Below are 16152 nucleotides of genomic sequence, written 5' to 3'. Positions count from 1 at the left end.
AAAGAATTTTGCTAATGTGCTCTCAAGACTCGATCATGCAATGCACGATTGTGTATGTGAAGATTCCCAAAAGGGGCTACATCCTTCTAACGATATAGAGCTTGAAACATATGCAACCTCGTTAGGCTAGGCGTCTTCGACGTGGCAAGATGTTGACTTGTTGTATGGGCCTACATGGAGGAGCTTATTGGAGGATAGGGTCAAAGGGGTGTATGGTACTTTATAACCGAAAGCCAAAGGATAGAAGCATGAGGCCTAGGGGGGCCAAAATGGGCATGGGACTGTGGGTTTATATTTATATTGTAGTGGTGCTACTCAACGTTGGTCGCAACAACATTGTATGTGGGATAATTGAAGAAGTCCCAGTACCAGCTAAGCCTGCAGAGGGAGCTCCTTCGCCAGCCTCTAATCGCTCCTCTCTCCAAACGTACCTTGTGCATGTGCCCGCCAACAAGAAGCCCTCTCGCTTCGCCTCTCTCCACCAATGGCACCTCTCTCTCCTGGCCTCTGCTCTCGGCCTCTCCATCCCCTCCAGTGCCGAAGAGCGCTTGCTCTACTCTTACCAGATCGCCATGCAAGGTTTCGCTGCCCTTCTCACCGCCACCGAAGTCCGCAAGCTCCGCCAGATCGCCTCCATCGAGGTCGCCTTCGAAGACAGCAATGTCGAGATCCTCACCACTCGCACTCCTGCTTTCCTCAGCCTTGCAACTTCTCCCATCGGATCCGCTGCCGGTATCTGGCCTGCCAGTAAGCATGGTGCCGATGTCATCATTGGCCTCCTCGACACCGGCATCTGGCCGGAGCGCAGCAGCTTCCGTGACAATGCCGGTTTTTCCCCTGTGCCTCCCCGGTGGAAAGGCTTCTGTGAATCATCCCCCTCCTTCAATTCCTCCCGATGCAATCGCAAGCTCATCGGTGCACGCACTTTCGTTCGTGGCTTTAAGGTTGCGGCTTCCGGCTCGCTTGTCGGATTCCCATCCCCCCGAGACAGTCATGGGCATGGTACGCACACATCCTCCATTGCCGCTGGCATGTTTGTACCTGATGCTAGCCTCTCTGGTGCTGCGATTGGCACCGCTTCTGGCATGGCACCACATTCACGCATTGCAATGTACAAAGTCTGTTGGAATTCCTCTTGCTTTAACTCTGATATTCTTGCGGGGTTCGATGCTGCCATTCTTGATGGTGTGGATGTTATCTCTGTATCTATCGGTGGCACAATAGCACACCCATTCTACAAAGATGCGATTGCGATAGGTGCATTCTCAGCAATGGCAAAGGGGATTATTACATCGTGCTCGGCAGGTAATGCTGGACCAACACTTGGAAGCACTACAAGTGTTGCTCCATGGATATTCAGTATCGCTGCAAGCTCAGTTGACAGAGAATTCCCCGCCCCAGTCATCTTGGGGAATGGGAAGCAGTATAAGGGCATGTCCTTTTGGCATACCAAAGTAAAAGATGACCCACATGAGCAGCTACGACTGGTCTATGCAGGCGATGTGGTGGTACCGGGTGGCAATGCATCCCTTGCCCGGGAGTGTATGTCTTCAGATGTGCTCTCATCTGATGCCATCAAGGGGAAGATAGTGCTATGTGTTGATCATGATGGAAAAAATGAGGAAGCAAAGGGGTTTGCTGTCTTTAAAGCTGGTGGCATCGGCATGATTCTCGGCAATGGTGTTTCCAAAGGTGAGGACCTCACCTCTTTAAGTCACCACATTCTCCCTGCTACCTTGGTTGGGCACTCTTCGGTGAAGGAGATCTTGCAATATATCAAGTCAACCAACAATCCAACAGCTCATGTACAGTTTCTAGGAACTAAACTTGGAATTAGGCCAGCTCCAATGATGGCTGCATTCTCGTCACGCGGTCCTAACCTCATTGCTCCGGACATTTTGAAGCCTGACATCACTGCACCTGGCGTCAACATCCTTGCCGCATGGACAGGATTTCAAGCACCTTCAGGATTAGCTGAAGACAGAAGGAGAGAGGTTTTCAATATCGTCTCAGGCACGTCGATGTCATGCCCACATGTGGCAGGTGTGACGGCACTTCTCAAGGCTATACATCCCACATGGAGCCCGGCAGCAATCCGATCCGCACTTATGACAACGGCAAAGGTAACGGACAACACAGGATTGGCAATAGCAGATGCCTGGACTGGAACCGCGGCAGATCCGACTGCTTACGGTGCAGGCCACATCGATCCGAGCATGGCATTCAAGCCAGGCTTGGTCTATGACATAACCACCCAAGACTATACCGATTTTCTGTGTAGTCAAAACTATACAGAAGCGATGATAGGTGTATTTGTGGGTGCAGGTATCTGCAATAGAGCAAGAAGTCCAAACAAGGCGGGCGATTTAAACTACCCTTCATTCAGCGTAGTATATAATCAGAATAAGGGCAACGCATTTGAGGCTACATTCACAAGGACACTAACAAATGTGGGTATAGCTAGCTCTGCATACACAGCAATAGTAAAGAGTCCTACAAATGTGAGTGTTGTGGTGATGCCCAACAAGCTCTTCTTTGAGAGAGTGGGTCAAAAGATCTCATTTTCTATCACGTTTAGAGCAGAGGCTCAAGAGTTCGTATTTCCACAAAAAGCGGCGCTCTCTTTCGGTTCCCTTGCGTGGACTGATGGAGTTCATCAAGTGCGTAGTTCCATCTCCTTCTGGCGCTTCAGCACTTAAAATCTCCATCCTCTCCATAAGAAGGATAGGTGTCCTAATCGAACCATCGCTCTCCCAATTTTATTATTGCCCCCTTGAGATTTTGCCACCCTCAACAAGTTTGATGGTGGTGTGGGCAACATGTTCGATAGCAACGTTAAAACATTGTTTTTTCTAGAATATCACCATGAAGGGTCTCTCTCTCTCTCTCTCTCTCTCTCTCTCTCTCCCCCCCCCCCCCCCCCCCCCCCCCCAGAATGTTCCCTCGTCGCTAAAATCTCTCCTCTCCTCTTTGACACACATTCCTCTTCTAACCACGATGTGCTCTATTGCAACACTTATTTCCACAATTCTTGACGTCAGAAGTCACTTATAGTTACACAGCCCACACTAGGACCTTGTAGGACAATAATGAAATCTCTCTCTCTCTCTCTCTCTCTCTCTCTCTCTCTCTCCACATTACATCTTTGATTGGAGCTTGTGTAGCCTGTGAGGTTGCATGCTCAATTTCCAGGGTGTAAATTTGTGGAGCACACAAGTTAAAGATATCTAGCCATAATTAAAATCGAGTACAACCATCAAAGCATGTGAGGTAGTCTAGGTGTAAAAGGTCACTTGTGCAAAACACATACAATGATCGTGGGCTACATTAAAACATAAAATTCCATTAATCATGATTGTTATGGACCCCTTCACAAAAAACTTAGAATGATGAAGTTGTAAAAGTTCATGTAAGCACACATACAACATGGTCATGTAATAGCTCCTTTGATTAATCATAAAATCTGGAGTAGGTGCTCCTAGTTGTTATCATTGTAGCTTCAAGATCAATTATGTTACAAACACCACTTGGACATATCTCTAAGAACGGCCATTTGAATTTCCTCTCCCTCTGTGTGTGTGTGTGTGTGTGTGTGTGTGTGTGTAAGAGAAAGCAGTGAAAATATACAGAGTTCAACAACATTCAAAGCAACGGAGTAAATTTTTGATCATCGACGACATCTTGGATTTATTTAATCCTTTTTTATAAATCAAGGAGTTGTTAACCGTCCGGGTAATTGTAAACGGAGCCTAAACTCCTAGTTTTTAGTTAACCCAAGTGTCACTGCTGCTAACAGCCCGCTTTGGCTATTGATTAAAATGTACTCAGAGCTTGAATCGATTAATTGAAGATTATGGTGATTTCCAAATCCAGATGCATCTGTTTTTCTTATTCTCTCGCATGCCTCTCACAGCCATAGGCAGAGTGCCTTCCCGGCTCACGTTTTGAACACATATCCCCCGACATATTTGGTGAATCCGACGCGAAACCGAGCCAGGGTGGGAGGTAGAGATGGAGATGCCAGAACAATTGAAGCAGTGACCAATGGATTTGATAAAAATATAGCAGTTGCAGAATTACCAAAAATAATGGAATAAGTTCATGGATGTCTGCAGGAAGCGAAAGCCATGTAGATAAAAAAGCAAATTGATGATGTTGCAGAGCTAGCACTTAATGTTATACGATAGAATTATAGTAATTTTTAGGGATATGATCCAGAAGGTTTTATTGCATGTTATGAAGCCGAGATGAAGAGCCAAAATGTGCCAAAAAATCGGATGATTGCAGCTTTTGAAGAGGTTGTAAACTCAGATTTAGAAAACAGATTCAAGAACTGACAAAATCATATCCCACACGGTAGGACTATTTTGCAAAGGAATTTATTTGCAAAAGATTAATGATTCTAGATCTGGAAATAAAGGAGATCACTGAACGAAGCCAGATTGTCTTCAGTAAAGGTGTAGGGGATCAGATGCAGTTCCTTAACTATGATGAATTTTGGGAACACTTTTTTGCAAGAAGCAAAACCAAGGCAAATGCAGAATTGAAAGTAGCAACTTCAGTTTCAGAAGAGCATATTTTGAGCAATGTAGGAAAGGGAAATGATGAATTTAATGCTGAAACAGAATTATATGAATTTATTTTTATTTCAAAGATTGCTCTCATGGACGCTACCTCCAATAATGGTTCCTGTGAAGACGTTGTCAAATTTTTTTTAAATGGGCAAGAAGCTAATCAATAGAACCGGAATGCTTGTCAAATTGCCTCTTGTACATAGGCATGATATAGCCCGTTGCACTTGGGAAGTGGTTCGTATGGCCATTTGTACAAAGGTTTGGTTTTGTCTTGTCTGTTTGCTACTCTTTTGGGGTCAAATGAATCTTTGGAAGATGGTTTTTAATGAGTGATTCTAGCTGTGCTTTATAGCTTGTCAATCGGGTTTATGCATCATAAGATATGAGGGCTTCCGCTTGGAAGGCGATGACATGTGCTTCTGTAGTTTGTGTGTATGAGCTCACACCTCAGTGGTTTCTTGATGAATATTTTTGTCCTAATTTGGGATCACAAGGATTGCTTACGTCTAGCGTTTGATCAAAGATGCCATAGGAATACTCATGTATGAGTTGTGCCGATGGTGATTTTTTTTTGGATTCAGAGTGGTACTACAGACCATGAAAGCTCTATAGTGGCCTGGAAAAATGTGACATGAGGAGTTGCAAGATGAGTGGTGAGATTTCTGTGCGGTTTATTCTTGGTCAAACACCATCAGAGATATCATATGCATGTCCATCGTAATGCTCTACGTAAAGCCCTCATTCAGAGGTATGTTAAAAGGTTTCTTGATGTATGAGCTCGAGAGAATTCACAAGCTTAGGCTATGGAGATTCTGCAAGGGAGTGGGTATTGTATGCTCGAGCTCCCTTTATTAGTTGTGCAAGGGATCGAGTGTGGGCTGAGCCAAGTTTAAAGGGTAAATTACAAAAACGTTTTTGAAGGGAAAAAAGGGAGCAGCAATGATTGTCATGGCCTGTGTTTTTAGCAAGAGAAGCCTCGCGAAGCACAGGAGGGGGAGCAAGGACACATCTCTACAGCTTCTAGTTGGAGTACTACCAATCAGCATATGCAAGGAAGCAACCGCCAATTAGAAGGGGGGGTCGTAGATAAGCTATACAGTTTGTAAGCAGCTGTCCTAAGTGTTAGCTTCTCCTTGGCCTAGCCACTCAAGCTGAGGAGTTTATTACAAAGTAAATACAGAAGAAATCAAGCATGAAGAATATAGCGTATGAGGATGCGGATCAGTTGAGGATGTGAAGCCTGAGGCCTTTGGCAAGCTTTAAGAGGCATGGGATGCTGCTTATGGGTTGCACCAGCTCATGATGAATTGCCTACACATGGAGATTTTGTAGGGGGAACCCATGGGGATGAAGTGTTGGCAATATACAACTTAGAGTTGACAAGTATGATGTATGCATATTGTGGACGGATGCAAGCCACTAGAGGGCTGATCTCTTATCAAGATAGGAAAGAGTACATCAGCTTGGTGTTTATGGATGATGCATGTAGATGTATGTGGTTTAGGTCTTGTTGAGTATGGCTAACGAGTGCTGTAATCGCATGTCTTGCAACCAATTTGCTCTTCTTGAGTTGGGGGTGGACGTGTGCTTATAAATCTCCATGGCCAATAGCTTGAGTTGACAATTTCAAAGCAGTCTTGTGAGTTGAGATTGCAAGTGTTTTATCTATATTTGTTTGAAGTCCAAATTGACAGAGAGGCCAAGCTATAGGGGTTCCTTGCTCCGGCTTTCTCTTGTCATATTTTTGGTGCCCTGGCTGAGGATCTTCCTCGAGTACCTTCACTACTTGTGGATCGGATGAATGCATATGAGGAGCAACTTGTCTAGCAAAAACAGTTGCAGATGGATGCAAATTTTCTCTATGATGTGAGATATTGTGGGAGGAAAGACGAAGATGTACAAGCATGGGTGGTTATGACTGATGAATTTCTTTTGGAGCTTGGCATTTATGAAGATGAGGAACGGGCTGATTTTATGTATCAGAGCTTGTGTGAAGATACTATGCAATTTTATGACAATCTTCCTATGCATACACAGTACAATTGGCAATTGATGAAGATTGCGTTGCTGAAATTATGTGGAACTTGAGGTGAGAGCCATGTATTCTCGATACTTTTATGGTACAGATAAGGGATGCATAAAATCTTGGATTGCACGGGTACAAGAAGATATGTTGCAACTTTGCATTGTAGATGATGGGACAAAAGCGAACTTTGCGTCTCAAGGACTTTCTGGTGATGCTTTTGTCTTTATGCATATGCTCCTTGATGATTGATGCCATAGTTGGTTGGCTTTAAAGTCTTCACTGATGATGTGTTGCTGGAGGTTGTCAAAGTCTCAAGATGCAATAGAAAGGTGTATTGTTATTGCTTTTGAGTCAGTACAAAATGAGTTTTGGAAAGCGGTGCAGATTGGGCTTGAATCTTTTGCTTATGATGTAAATGACTTGTATGTGGAGAACAATTTTCCTATGAATCATGCAATGAGAGATCCTTGCAGCATGAGTGTTTCATGCAGGATGAATGTTGATGATGAAAATTCCAAGAGTGGATATAGTAGTGAATGTGAATCTGAAGGTGGTAGTGTGGATTTGACATCTGATAACTTATTTGATGTTGTCTCACTTGATGAAGCATTTTGTTGATGGATATTTTTCACACGATGAGTCTATGGTGTTTGACCTTTCTTCATTCATGAGGGACATCAGATCATTGAAACAAAAAAGGCATGTTGAAATGTGTGTATGCAATAGACGGAAGCATGTTGTGGAATCCTTTGATGAGAATAAAAATACATGCATAGAAGTAGATATGAAAAGTTTTGAAATTAGCGGATCAACCTCTTGAGGTATGTTGCAAAATCTTTACCACTTGTTGACACTAATGATTGCAGGCAAATCCATGGTGCTCTTAGTGATGGATGTGATGATAGCTTTGAAGTAGTGTCTATAGATGGGAAACTTTTTTCATTTGACAAGGAAGCTCTTGAACCTGGTTGTGGGCACCATAGTCCCGCATGTAAAGGTTTTGATATTCATGCAGTTGTCAGCTCTTCTTGGATGCAATGTATTGATACGGTTGCTGATGATGAGGATGGTTGGGGCTTCGATGAACCCATGATGGAAGATGACTTGTATATCAGTAGTTATGTCCAAAAGGCTCAAGAAAGGTTGCGATATTTTAAAATTCAGAGAGGCTAAGAAAATACCGCATGTGTTGAGCGAAGCTCATAGCGTTGATGCTCTTGCTGAAGATCTTATGTTTGGTTCAGAGAATAAGCTCAATGAAAGTAGCATCATTGATATGGACATAGGGGGTTTGGTGCATCCTTTTGCTGAGGAGACACAGATAGGCATGTATGCAAGTAGAGAAACTAAGAAGGATGATAAGGAAATAATGCCTAGCAAGAGAGTAATGGTTTATATGCATGTTCAAGAAGAAAGCGTCTTTCTACGTTGTTGACATGACATGGTTTTCTCCTCATGGAGCTTGGAGTATGCTATTGTCTCCTTGGGAAGATTGCAAGAATTTTGTGTTTGACAAGGTCCAATCTATACTTTTTGGGAATATGTGTGGACCATTTACACTCTCGACATTTGACCCAGGTGGGTGTTGGGGACAAGGACATTCTCTTTTGTATATACTGTATATAGAGTGTGTTTTCTCTAGTCTTTTGCTACTGCTAAGCATAAATGCTCTAGTAGGACAAGGGGGTTGGCAAGCTATGTCAAATGTTTTTTGAATGGGCAAGAAGCTAATCAATAGAACCGGAATGCTTGTCAAATTGCCTCTTGTACATAGGCATGATATAGCCCGTTGCACTTGGGAAGTGGTTCATATGGGCATTTGTACAAAGGTTTGGTTTTGTTTTGTCTGTTTGCCGCTGTTTTGGGGTCAAATGAATCTTTGGAAGATGGTTTTTAATGAGCGATTCTAGCCGTGCTTTATAGCTTGTCAATCGGGTTTATGCATCATAAGATATGAGGGATTGAAGTTTGCAGTTTCCGCTTGGAAGGCGGTGACATGTGCTTCTGTAGTTTGTGTGTATGAGCTCACACCTCAGTGGCTTCTTGATGAATATTTTTGTCCTAATTTGGGATCATAGGGACTGCTTACCTCTAGCGTTTGATCAAAGATGCCATAGGAAATACTCATGTATGAGTTGTGCCGATGGTGATTTTTTTGGATTCAGAGTGGTACTACAGACCATGAAAGCTCTATCCAAAAGGAAAGTGGCCTGACAAAATGTGACATGAGAAATTGCAAGATGAGTGGTGAGATTTCTATGCGGTTTATTCTTGGTCAAAGATCTTCAGGGATATCATATGCATGTTCATCGTAATGCTCTACGTAAAGCCCTCGTTTGGAGGTATGTTAAAAGGTTTTCTTGACGCATGAGCTCGAGGCAACAAGCTTAACCTATGGAGATTCTGCAGGGGAGTGGGTATTGTATGCTCGAGCTCCCTTTATTAGTTGTGCAAGGGATCGAGTGTGGGCTGAGCCAAGTTTAAAGGGTAAATTACAAAAACGTTTTTGAAGGGAAAAAAGGGAGCAGCAATGATTGTCATGGCGTGTGTTTTTAGCAAGAGAAGCCTCGCAAAGCACAGGAGGGGGAGAGTGCCCAAATTGGGGGAACAAGGACGCATCTCTACAGCTTCTAGTTGAGTACTACCACTCAGCATATGCAAGGAAGCAGCCGCCAATTAGAAGGGGGGTCGTAGATAAGCTACACAATTTGTAAGCGTCTGTCCTGAGTGTTAGCTTCTCTCGGCCTAGCCATTCAAGCCGAGGAGTTTATTACGAAGTAAATACAAAAGAAATCAAGCATGAAGAATATGGCGCATGAGGATGCTGATCAGTTGAGGATGTGAAGCTTGAGGCTTTTGGCAAGCTTTAAGAGGCATGGGATGCTGCTTATGGGTTGCACCATCTCATGACGAATTGCTTACACATGGAGATTTTGCATGGGGAACCCATGGGGATGAAGTGTTGGCAATATGCAACTTGGAGTTGACAAGTATGATGTATGCAAGACACTAGAGGGCTGATCTCTTATCAAGATGGGAAAGAGTACATCAGCTTGGTGTTTATGGATGATGCATGTAGATGTATGTGGTTTAGATCTGGTTGAGTATGGCTAACACCCATGTCTTACAACCAATTTTCTCTTCTTTAGTTGGGGGTGGACATGTGCTTATAAATCTCCATGGCCAATAGCTTGAATTGACAATTTCAAAGCAGTCTTGTGAGTTGAGATTGTAGGTGTTTTATCTTATTTGTTTGAAGTCCAAACTGACAAAGAGGCCAAGCTATAGGGGTTTCTTGCTCCGGCTTTCTCTTGTCAATGTTGACAGTACAACAAGTGGTTCACAAGTTGCTGACCTTGATTTGGGTTATTCTAAAGGAGTTCATGAAGCAAATGAGCCTCTACATGATACTAACGAAACTACTAGCACTATAGCCGAGCAGGACAACATGTTTGCTACAGATGATTGCATCAATAAAGCTAGTATATACACAACATTAGATGAAGTGACCGAGATTGTGGACCCATCACACAGAATGACCTTGAGAATATCAATGAACTTATAATTGCTACTAACAATATGTTTGCAGATGTTGTTATCATAGAAGAAGACGCCATAATCGATGATTTTTTGACTAGATGTGAAGGAGATGATTATACCAGTATAGAAGAGCTTGTTGATGTGTGTAGCTCTTCAAAAGGGGTGCCAGATGAGCCTTTATAGTGCTATGATGGGTTGTTAAATAGCATGGGTGCAAATGAGGAAGTAGAGGATGACATTGATGAGTTTCAAGATTGTCTAGATCATGCTGATTGTGGATAGATTATTGATAGGGATTCTACATCTATGCTTATACATGGGCTGCATGAGGAGATAACTTCTACAATTTTGATGAGTGTTGATATTTTGAAGAGTGATTTTTCAAAGGATGCTATGGATAAAGATTTATAGGCTAAAGCTATTTTCCATGATCAAGCTGAAATTCCAGCAGGTAAAAATTCCTTTGATGATATAGATCCAGAGAGTTTAAAGGTTTTTTGTAATGGCTATGAAGCTAAAGGGGATGATGATACTAAATCATCCTTGATACTTCAAAAAGTGCACAGGGTGTTTTATTTCCTTGGACAATGTGCCAAATGTGACTGGATTTGGATGTTATTCCTAATGATGTTTATGTCAGTGATGTCTTGGCTGCCATTAAAAGGGAGTCAAAATTCTTTAATGCTTTTCGGGTACGAGCTTAAGTTGCCAAAAGTTTATGGGATGTGGGTGCTGCATTATGCTTCCAGAGATGCTCTAGTATATTGTGGAGCCCATCAATGCTACATGATCTCAATGGTGTTTGATCCAAGAGATTCTAAGGATATCAATAAGCAGATTCAATATGGATGGATACTGTTAAGTACGTATAATATTTGCGTGCTATTTGATTCAAGGGTAGCATATTTTCACCAAAAATGCTTGAGGTTGATTGATACAGGAAATGTATGCTCATGTGGATATTATGATGCTCTAGTATGTGGGAAATTCCTTATTATTACATTTTATCCTGGAGCTACTAAAGTGCAAGTTGCAGATTTAAAGGATACTAGACGTTTCTTGTAGCAGGTTGCATGGTACAAGATTTTGTTTTCTAGATTTATGTTAAAGTGGGAAGAGTTTTTGGTTATGCGATCAATAAGCTTACATGGCTCGCTTCTAATTGAATTCTTTGGACAATTGATAAAGTATCTTCACATCTTTTGAGTTGGTTCTGCTACCAAAATTTTAAGTATAGGACTTGACGGCCATTCTGTGTGCAGATAGAGTAAGACATACTTGAGCTTGACAGGGTTCTCTAAAGCGAGCTTGATGGTTCAGCCGTGTGCATCATTAACTGGAGCACTTGAGTCTAGCGGGGTTCACTAAACCGGTTTTCCATAAATAAAACTTTCAAGATACGATAGATACGATTTAAAGATTTCTGATAAGTAGCTACCTAATGATTAAGCTAGAACGTTGATGATAGGGTGTAAGTCTCATATTATTTTCCATATTTTTACCAGTTATGTGAGTCTGATGATGGCAAAGAGCTTAATGTACCTATAGCAGATACAGATTGAAGTGCAGTTGGAACAGACAGGAGGCTGTGCACGTTCAGAGGGGATGTATGTGCTTAGTGTGCTCTAGAAGCTGGTCCAGATGGCTCATCAAACGGAGTCTCGGTGCTCAAGATATTGTAGTTTAAAGGTAAAGTGTGTAGCAGATCCCTGACGGGTAGGGTAGCTTGGGACAGGTGGCCCGGGCTGATGTCAGTGCATATGTGTGTAGTGCTCGAGTTATGGAGCATGCCTGTCTTCTCGGATCATGAATCGGAGCTCTGGATAGAAAGTTATGGCCAGTTGAAAGTTTCAAGGGGGTTAGTTCTGGAAGGTTTTGGCCACATCGGCCAGTGGACCATATGGCAGTTTCTAGAGCTCGCAAAAGCTTGCAAGTGCAGAGTACAATATGGGAAGTTAGCCGGAAGTGACGGTGCTCCGAGCATCGAGATAGAGCAGTTTGAGGCCGGATGTTCGATCCAACCACGGTGGCTTCGAAGTTTTTTTTCCATTTTGGCGGCTCCCGTACAAGGCCATTGAAGACCCGGAATGTGGATCAAGTTGGTGGTGTTGAAGCCCGAGATATGAGGCTTTGGCCGGGCTTGACAGAGTGGTCATCTGATCATCAAGTAGAGGGTGGCATCAAAGCCAGACCAAAGGAAAAGAAAAGTGTTTCAATTGAATTTTTTTGAGGACTTTTGAAGTTCCAAGGAAGACACTCCATGTGGAGCCACCACGTGGCACGCAGGGGGGTCCCACATGCGGGGCGACGGGCCGGCTGCTCGGACTATAAAGGCAGGGCCGTGAGGCCCTTATAGTGTCACAAGGGAGAGAGAGGCTCCTTGGGAGCTCGTGAGCTATGGTGGAAGGCGCCACCGGCGTTGCATTGGCGGCCGCTGGCGGTAGGTTGTGGTTTTGGGCATCTCCGCCCATGCAAGGAGGGTGATGACGTGGCATCCCGCCCATGGGGGGGCCGTTTTTCGCGGACAAATTTGGTCCAAAACCTTTTTTGAAGGCAATGTGAGCCCTTAGGGGGGCAACGACGGCGCCGTCGTTTCTCCCTAGAGGGTGCTTGTGTGTAGAGTAAAGTGTGAAGCCTCGGGATGAACCCCAAGCTAGTCAAAGTCCAGCTGAGCCTCCCAAGGGGAGTGCCACATGTTGGCCTACCATGAAAAATGCCTAAAAACTCAAAAACGAGCCCAATAGGGGGGAATTTTTTTTTAACTAAGGGGTTCTTTTTTGGCATGGTACATGAGAGGATAAGAGAGAAAAGCTCAGAGAAGGATTGTAATGGAGCTTGGAAGCCATTAATGCACAACCCTTTTGGTCTGTGGTGCTGTGTCGCATCCCCCTCCCCCCTTTTTCTTTGTCGTCTCGTCTGTTGCCAGCCGTGGTGCCGGTGAAGAGTGTGTACGCCCGGATCGTTGGTGCTTTGCAGAGAGAGAGAGAGAGAGAGAGAGAGAGAGAGAGAGAGAGAGAGTAAGTGTATGTGGAGAGGGAGGCAGAGCAGGTGCAGTGAGGTGTCTGCTCCTTTTGCGGTCGTGGATAGCGTGTGTGCGCTTGGGACTTTAGGGAATTTTGGAGGTCATTTGGAGGGCCTTCTAAGAAAATGTATTTTTTGCACTCTCTCTCTAGAAAAAATGGCAAATAAAAGAGCTGGGTCTTTCATAGTAAAAGTTCAAAAAGTGTACTTTAAGTAGATTCCTTACTCTTCTGAACATTCGTTCGTAGTAATTGAGGGATAATCCTCTTTTCAGTTGCATTAAATGAACCTCGTCAATATGGAGGGAATGAGGCTAACATGGAGGGACGAAGGCGCAGCCGCTATTCACTTTCCATTAAACTTGCACATTTGGCTAATGGCGCACTCCTCAAATGGCACAAATGTTACCCAGAAACGAGCCAAATATCACCTTCACATTGATTTGGACAATGGGTACCAACCATTGATTAAGCGCAGTAAAACAAACACACATATACCTCCCGCTTCCATAGACACGCTCAGAGATCAGGGAGCTAAACACATAGATATCTGGACGAGAGGCTCTCTCTACCCTAAGAATCCAATGACTAATGTGTCTCCACCGTTTGTCAATCCTACAAGCTTATTGACCTTTGCTGGTGATGGAGAAAAGGGCCTTCTGGGTTATTGTAAATCTCTTACAAGAGAAGCTGAAACTTACAAGAGCATTCTCCAAGCTCAACAATGTGAGATTGTTCGCCTTTCACATTTACATTCTACAGATCAGGTTACCATTTTGCAACATAAAACAGAGGTACAAGAACTGAAAGGAAAGGTGTGAAGTTGTCAAATGAAGGACACCATCTTGGGTGGTCGTATCCGAAAGAAGAAATTGCGCAATCTTGAAACATTGCAGGTTGCATCAGGAGGTCTCCAGAAAAGAATCCGAGCATTAAGGTGATGCTTCTTGGTTGGCTACATTGTCTTAGTTAAGTAATCTTTTTGTTTTTTCTTGTTATGCATTGTTTTCATGTGCCTAAATAGTGTTAGTGAAGCAAATTTTCTGTTATTTACTTATGCATTGTCTTCATGTAGAGATTCAATCTATCCCGACAAGGAAAACATTGAACCCAAAGCCAATATAGGAAAGAGATTGAAGCCACTTATAAGTAGAAGCCTAGCAGCAGATATAGTACATGACAAGAAGTTTAAGGTCCTACAACGAAATGTAGTGGACCACTTTATTTCAGAGAACTCAGTGCCTGCAAAAGAGATACAAGGCACACTTGATTCACTTGGTGTAAGCAAAAGAGGATATTTGGCTATCCAAAAGTCTGTCTCATCCATCTTTGTTAGGAAGGTTATAAAATCCAAACTTCTACCATCAGCCTCAAGTGCTTGGAAAGAGAGGCTTCAGCTTAACGAGGCACAGAGAGACTATCTTGGACAGCCCTTTCATATTAAAGCAACTTACAGTGGCCATGGAGCAAACATGGCATATGATGAGTTCAACAATATTTTTATGGACCTGCGGATATTACAGAAGAGAATGGTGGAGTTTTACAACATCACATTTGAAGAGTCATGTGGGGTATTACATTTTGTGTTAAAACTGGATGAGTGTGAGCTTGTTAAAGAGAAAAAGCTAGAGCGTGTTACTATTACTTTAATGAATAGAGCCCTCTCAAAGTGTCCCAGTGATGATCCTTTATATTTTAGTGCTCAATCAGAATCTAACATATGGTGGCTTGGTGCGTTTGAGGTAAGCGAGATTCTCAAGTAAGCTCAAATGTTCAGATCTACTTAAGTCTCATTTATTTTGTGCTGCAGGTAAAGAAAGAAGATCATGAGATTCTATATTGGGTGTTCCATCGAACTAATATTCCGGAGGTGATTGATCGACAGACTAACCAGGGAGAGGTACTACGTCTAGATGGAAGGGGAGACTTTCAAGTTCAGTGGCATCTTGCAGGTGACCTCAAAACATTAAAGTGCATGTATAATTGTGGAATGGGTGCAATGGCAAAGTCATCGTGTTTGTTCTGCATGGAGCCTGCAAAGGTCATGGACCCAAAGTGGTGGTGAAAAGCTCCAACACGTCACATTGAGGATCCTGCTTTTCGACCGGTTTTGAAAATACCACTTGTGAATGTCCACATTTGTACAATGCATGCCCTTTGTAGAATTGTGGAGAAATTGGTCTACTTATACATCGGGTTTGCTTGGAAGATTAAGACCTCCGCAGAATGACAAGTAGCCCTGCAGTGCTTAGAAATGGTACTGTCGGATATGGGGCTTCATGGTGGCAATGTGAAAATCCAGCGGGATGAAAAGAGATCAACTGCTGAGAAGGATGTCCCATGCAAACCATCCATCGGTGGGGTGAAGGCACGGAGGTTTTTATCTAAGCCCCAAGGTACAAGAGATCCAAAGCTAACAAAACATGGAAAAATATATAACACATCTTATGTTAGCAAGGTAGAGTATCAGAGCTGGAAAAAGCTACATATTGCAGTCAAGGACCACGAACCAACTACTCGTAACGCGAAGGCTGAGGTTTGGCGATCAAGAGACATCCTATTTTTGATGTGCGACAAAGATGACTGGTCACAAGGTGATATGAACAAGTTCAAGGAAAATCTCAACCTTCTGAAAAAATCATTCAAGACAGCATGGACAGACACCCAGATTACTCACTACATGGTATTATCATGTATTTCTTTCTCTCTTATGTGCAAATATGTGACTGTAAAACATTCTAACTAATCTATTTTCATATCCAGCACATCATCTTCAATCATTTGCCATATTTTATACAGAAGTATGGGAACCCGGCAATATGGAATACCCAAGGGATGGAAAAGTCTCATTACATGGCGAGAAATGCTTATTTCAGGCACACACAACATGGTGGCTCTCGAATCAAGGCTAACAGTTTGAGAGAACTATTTGAATGGTTCTATCGTAGAATCATTCATCGAATGCAGGCAAAAGAAGTCTTGGCAAATTCAG

At 43.1% G+C, this 16152-nt stretch overlaps 1 pseudogene; it reads left to right on the top strand.

Annotated features, from left to right (window-relative positions):
• The first annotated feature begins 239 nt into the window (after window positions 1-239).
• Window positions 240-2835, top strand: LOC147456002 (subtilisin-like protease SBT1.8 pseudogene; annotated as a pseudogene).
• Window positions 2836-16152: the final 13317 nt, after the last annotated feature.

Source organism: Adiantum capillus-veneris, chromosome 6 (genome assembly GCF_014529385.1).
Source record: "Adiantum capillus-veneris isolate H3 chromosome 6, ASM1452938v2, whole genome shotgun sequence".
Classification (NCBI taxonomy): Eukaryota; Viridiplantae; Streptophyta; class Polypodiopsida; order Polypodiales; family Pteridaceae; genus Adiantum; species Adiantum capillus-veneris.
The sequence above is the reverse complement of the archived record's forward strand: the minus strand, read 5'-3'. Positions and strand labels throughout refer to the sequence as shown.